The sequence below is a fragment of the Humulus lupulus genome, chromosome X, assembly GCF_963169125.1.
Source record: "Humulus lupulus chromosome X, drHumLupu1.1, whole genome shotgun sequence".
In the NCBI taxonomy this organism is placed as follows: Eukaryota; Viridiplantae; Streptophyta; class Magnoliopsida; order Rosales; family Cannabaceae; genus Humulus; species Humulus lupulus.
The window spans coordinates 178,916,385-178,923,161 of record NC_084802.1 but is presented as its reverse complement, the minus strand read 5'-3'; positions in this window follow the sequence as shown (position 1 = coordinate 178,923,161).

Here is a 6,777-nt window from a genome sequence, read left to right as displayed (position 1 = left end):
AAGACAAACATTGAACCCAAGAACTGAAAGATTCAACCAGAAACTCAGATACCTAGAACATCAAAGCCATAACTTGTTACCTTCTATGGAGGATTTCGACGTTAAGTTATCCCTAGCATCCAACCAGCCTCAAGCCCTTCAACTCCTCAGGTTCATATCCCTTTATTCCAACCAAAAATCAAACTTAGAAACCACCACATTAAAACCCAGAAAAACACATCAGGAAACCTTAAAACTTACCTTAATTGACTGGCTAAACCCTGCTAGTCCTTCAAGCTTCACCAAGGTCCTCAGCCCTAAGCTCCATCTTGAGCTTACTCTGGAATTCCAGCTCCAATACCCACAAGGAATGGTGAAGAGATGACCCAGCCGAATGAGAGAGGGAGATAACTCTAAGTGTCCTGTTTTTCTTTTTTTCCTTCTTCTTTTCTTTTCCTTAAGCTTCTGAGTTAATCTACAACTTCCACTAAGACATAAAGATAGATATTACTTATCCCTTATAGTCAAATGACCATATTGCCCTCCCAATTAACTAAGCTTCTAAATATCCTAAGGGCATTTTAGTCATTGCTCCCAATTCCCACTAACTCCTCAAGTGTCCTAAATATTTACCACTTAATTCCCATCATCTAATTAGTCACCAATTATATTTCTCAATTCCAAATCATCTCAAATATATATATTCTCCAAATTCCCAGATACATCCCCAGGCTTTCACCGAGCCGGGTATAATTCCCCGCTGTGACTTTCCCGCTAAACCGCTTGTTAGGATCGCCTCGTGCCACAAGCTGCAGACATACCCACATAATAATGTGGTCTCAACATTAGCCTAACAATATACACACAAGTACACAATTACGCTCTCAATGAGCCAAATTACCAAAATACCCTCACAGCAGAGTATATAGCCCCAGGCATGCCATTACCATCATATAGTAATATGACCCACATAATCATGCGTATAATTATATTATAGCACAGTAAATCAATTATGGCCCTCCCGGCCTCCTAATCAAGGTCCTAAACCTTTTTAGGAAATTTGGGTCGTTACAAGATTAGTATCAATACATCGTTTAGGAACTAGAGATAAGTTGTTGAATCATCATAGACACTAAAATCATTCGTAAATACTTCTATGTTGTTCTCTATGTAATCTGAGAAAATACTAACCATACATCGCTTAAAAGTGGCGAGAGCATTGCATAATCCAAATGGCATTCGTCAAAAAGCAAAGGTGCCAAATGGGCATGTTAATGTGGTCTTTTCTTGGTGTTCAGGAGAAATAAAAATCTGATTATAACTTGAATAACCATCAAGAAAGTAGTAATAAGAGTGTCCCACTAATCTTTCAAGCATTTGATCGATGAATGACAAAGGGAAATGGTCTTTTCGAGTTGCAGTGTTCCACTTTCTATAATAAATACAAACTCACCAACCTGATGGACTATAGTGGGCACTAACTCATCCTCATCGTTCTTTACCACAGTGATGTTTGATTTCTTAGGAACTACTTGAACTGGACTCACCTACTTACTATCTGAAATAGGGTAAATCATATCCACATTTAAGAGATTCAATATCTCATTTTAATCTACTCCCATCATAGGTTGATTTAACCTTCATTGAGCTTCTCTAAAAGGCTTTCAACCCTCTTCAATGAGAATATGGTGCATGCACATAGTTGGGCATATTCCCTTGATATCTGCTATGGTCCACCCTATGGTTGTTTTGTATTCTCAAAGTACCCTTATCAAACGATCCTCTTGTACTTGGGTAAGGTGTGTGGTTATAATGACTGGAAATATCTCTTTCTTACGCAAGTAAACATATTTAAGATACTCCGGTAGTGGTTAATTCAAGCTTGGGTGGATGCTAGTACACATCTTTTCTCTAAGAATAAGTGAAGTCATAAAACATCTAATAGCTCTTTTCTTTATAGCTTACTCTATGAAGACTATGAAGGAATTCACATTCATTAGGGGGTACTATGGTGGTCATGGTTGAAGACAAGAACAAATGTCACAAGAGGTTTGGTGATTTAAGCTACTCATGAGAAATAGGCAACTCTAAGAACAGTACCTCTTTAGAAACCTCTCCGCCACTATTAAGTGCAACCACCATCTCCTTTACTTCAGTAGTGACATCCTTTTTCTTAAGGCCTATTGGTTCCCTCAAAAAAACATCTAACCCATCCACTCCATGTAAATCAAGAATTCTTTGTGACAATGAGTTCAAAATATCAATTGAAGAAATTGAATGAATATCACTTGGATACCTCATAGCCTCAAAAATATTAAAGCGAATTACTTTACCATCAAACTCCATGGTCAGAGTTCCCTCATGAACATTTGTCTTGGTTCTAGCTGTCTTTAAAAATTTCCTTTCCCATAAAATTGATGTAGAGCATGGAACTGAGTCATCTTCCATATCAAGAATGTAGAAATCCCCAAGAAACACTAATTCATTTACTTTAACCAATACATCCTCTACTACTCCCCTTGGATAGGCATTAAAACGATCCATTAATTGAATGATCACCCCCATTTCTTCAAGCGGCCCCAAATTCAAAGAGGTATAAATAGAGTCATCCATTACATTGATTGAAGCACCCAAATTTAACATACATTTTTCAATCCTTTTACTTCCAATAGTGCAAGGATAGTGAAGGTTCCAGGATCCTTACGATAATAGGAGAATGCCTCCTTCTCACTTGAAGTTGTCAGACTTATTTGTAATAAAGATATTGGGTACAATTGGAAAGGTCTTATCAATAAAATTTCCATTTATTCGATATCTAGACATAGGCAGAAATTCATTCTATAGTTTCTTTTAATTACCTTTCATGAGAAAATAAAAAGTCCCACAAGCAGAGGCATTTTACAGTACAAAATAACATAAAAACAGACTCATTAAAATGAAACGTTTACTCAAATTTATTCCTTTTGACAGAAATCAATAAAAACTAAGAAATATTTGAAACCGATTAGATTTCATCCAAATGAAAATAGAAAAATAGTTCGTTTTGTATTGTGTGTATAACATTTTTGTGGAAGTTTCTTTTGAAGTACCACCGAAACATTTTCCCCCACACTCACCTTTTCATTCCCTTTTAGCTTTCTCTTACTCGTGCATAACTCCTTTAAAAAATTTGCATATCGAGGTACTTGTTTAATGGCATCCAGTAAGGGAATGTTTACCTCAACCTTGCAAAAAGTCTCTAGTATTTCCTGTTCAGCTTCATCTTTCTTTATCTTTCTCAAACAACTAGGAAATGGAGTAGTAACATAAGCGGGAATAGTTGGTTTAGGATTGGGTGTTGTGGTTGGGGTTTCATCTTTGTCTAGTTGGGTGGATTTAGTAGGAGGCAATGGCACATCGTTTGAACTTGATGGAATAGTAGGTGAATCATAAGTCTTGCCATCTCTTAATGTGATGGCATTAGCATTTTCCCTTGGATTCCTAACAGACTGTGAAGGTAACTTTCCTTGATTTTGTGGCTCACTTTGACTTAATGAAGTGGCTATTTGACCCATAGTGCTCTCTAAATTTTTCAGGGACACTTGAGCGCTTTGAAAAATTACTTGAGTCCGTATATTAGAGGCCACTAACATTTTTAGCATATCCGCTATCGATGGATCCTAAGCTTGTGAGATAGGGGTTGCTGAGGATGAGGTACATAGGCTTGTTGAGGCCTTTGTTGGTAGGGAAACTTTGGTGGCCTAGAAGGTATTGTTTGTTTTTTATTCCCATATCGAATATTAGGATGTTCCTTCCACCCTTCATTATAAGTTATAGCATAAGGGTCATACCTTTGCTGGTTGCCCTAGGAATCCCCCCATTGCATTTACATGCTCATTGATGTCCTCTTGAAGTGTGCGACATACATCAATAGGATGCCCCACCAACTGACATATGCCACAAGGTCTCATTTGTTGACCTAAAGTCATTTGTTGAACCATACTAGTCAACTGCGCAAGCTGCTGCTCTACTTTAGAGTTTTTCTCATTTACCCCCTTAACTAAACCCTCATGATAAACTTCAAACTATTGGGAGTTGGCTGCTATATTAGAAATTAAAATCCTAGCTGCAACAGGAGTCTTGTCCACTAGTGCACCCCCACTTGCTGCATCAATCATGCTCCTGTCCAATGGAAATATTCATTCATAAAAGTATTGGATCAGGAGTTGTTCACTTATTTGGTGGTGAGGGAAGCTAGCACATAACCTCTATAATCTCTCCCAATACTCATAAAATGACTCCTCAGTCTGTTGGTGAATGCCATAGATTTCCTTCCTTATACTACCAACCTTAGATGCTAGGAAGTAACGCTCTTAGAACAGTCACTATAATAATTTTCACTTTTAATCACTCTCTATAATGACTTACACCAATGGTGTGAGACATTAAAAGTATTCAGGGATATTTTAAGTATAAGGGTGTAAGTCATTAAAAGTCTTGTTTAAGACTAAGTGGGTAAGTCATTAAAAATGGTGGGAGACGTTAATTATAATAAATTAAAAAATTCATAATAAAATAATTAATTTATAAAATATAAGATTTTGGGAGGCTTCTAACCCCTCCCCATGGTAGATGTGGAGACATCTAATGTCTCCCCTGGGAAGACATGCCACATTGGATGTCTCAACAAAGGAGACGTTAGATGTCTCCATGTCTACTGAAGAAATACATTAGAGGCCTCCCCTAAATATATATCCTATTCCTTCTTCTTCTCCGAGCCACACGAACAAGAGGCACTAACGACATATTTTGGGCTCTAAAAACTCACTTAAGATATGTTTTTAAGATTACATTAATGTATAATAGTCAGGATAATATTTTTTGTTTATTTTCTTTAATTATTAATGAATTAATATTGAGATTTTAGGGTTTTTGTATGTTTTGGTGTTTGGCGAATCTTGGTTTAATAAAGTTGATTTCAAGCATATTTGAGGTAAGATTTCAAGATTAAAACAATGAATTATAGTTAGAATGATAGAAAAAATTCATTTTTGTGCATTTTTTTATATTATTTGTGGATTTATTGGAAATATTTGTATAAAGTATGAAAAATAATTTTATTGTATAGATTAGAGATACCACATTGTTTATTTTAAAAATGATACCACATTATTTACTATTTTTAAATTTTTTTACTATTTAATCTGAAAATTATAATTTTTAGGTTGATTAAGTATATATATATGTGTGTGTGTCTAAAATAAGGAAAATAATTTAATTTTAATTTTACATACTAAATTGCATGTATATAGATATAAGTAATTCAAGTATATATGTTTATGATTTTTTTTAGTTAATATTATCATTAAATTAAAAAATTATATATATTTTAAATATTTTATTAACATTCAAGTAGGTCGATTATATATAGTTATATATATATATTTTTTTTTTAGTAATCTTTTATTTATTAATTAATTTAATTTTGTAGGTTGTTGTTTTAACTAGTGAGATTTTTGCCTCAGAATATCTATTTCAAGCACACATTTGAGGTTTTTAAGTTTCTAAAATTGCAATAATAAGTTATTGTTAATCCAATTATTTAGTGATATTTTTTTAGTAATCTTTTATTTATTAATTAATTTAATTTTGTAGGTTGTTGATTTAATAGCAAAGTGCATTGCAAAGTGAAGTAAATTTCCTATCTAGGAATTGCAAGAGGTACATACATTATCTTATTTCTTGTTTTAATAGCATTAAACTTTTGTTTAGTAGTTTAAATATCTTAAATATTCATCCATAGTGAAGTAGGTTCTGAGATTAAAATTGTGTGTTGCGGTGATAACAGAAGGTTGAGAACTGTGTGTTTTAGTGAAGTAGGTTCTGGAAAATTTATTTGCGTGCTGCGAAGCTATAAGGTATAAACGTATTGTGTGTTGTTTGAATTGTTTGACTTGTTGTTCACAGATGGCTAGATCACTATTATAGGGGAAATGCTGTCTGATTTTGTCTAGAATTATGTATTCTATTATTATATTTGAATGTTGTGCTTATTTGATTGCATTTGGTTAGATTGATAGATGGTTAGATTACTAATATAAGAGATATGCCGCCCAATTTTTCGGATGCTTGGTCGTATGCTTATTTATTTATTTTTTTTTAATTTTTCATAGACATAGGAGAAGATATGGATAGAAAATGGATGTCGGCGAATAGGTTGTCCATGGAATATAAAAATAGGGTCAATTTGTTCTTAGGATTTTGTTCGAAAAATGTGAAAGACCTAAAATTTACTTCTTGCCCATGTGTTAAGTAAGGAAATGTAAGGAAAATGGATCTTAGTAAGATCAAACAACACTTATATTTTAATGGAATTGACAAAAGTTACACAGTTTGGTATACGCATGGGGAGAAAATTCATGTCGCTCCAACTCCGCCATGTAGACCTAATAAAGTGAGGAGGAATGTAGTAGATGAGAAGTGTGATCCATTAGATGAATGATTGATGAAACACATTATGGATCCGGAGTAGGCCCAGATAAGTTTGAGAAACTACTTAGTGATGCTGAGAACTCGATTGACCCTAGTTGTGAAAAATTTACAAAGTTATCAGCACTTCTTAGGTTGTACAATTTGAAAGCTAAACACGGTTGGAGTGATAAAGGGTTGACTAATCTTCTTTGTTTTTTAAATGATTTATTTCCAGAGTGTAACGAAATGCCAACTTCATTTTATGAAGCAATGAAAACATTATGATGGTAAGGCGTGCAATAAGAAAAAAATTCATGCATGTCCTAATGATTGCATATTATATCGAAA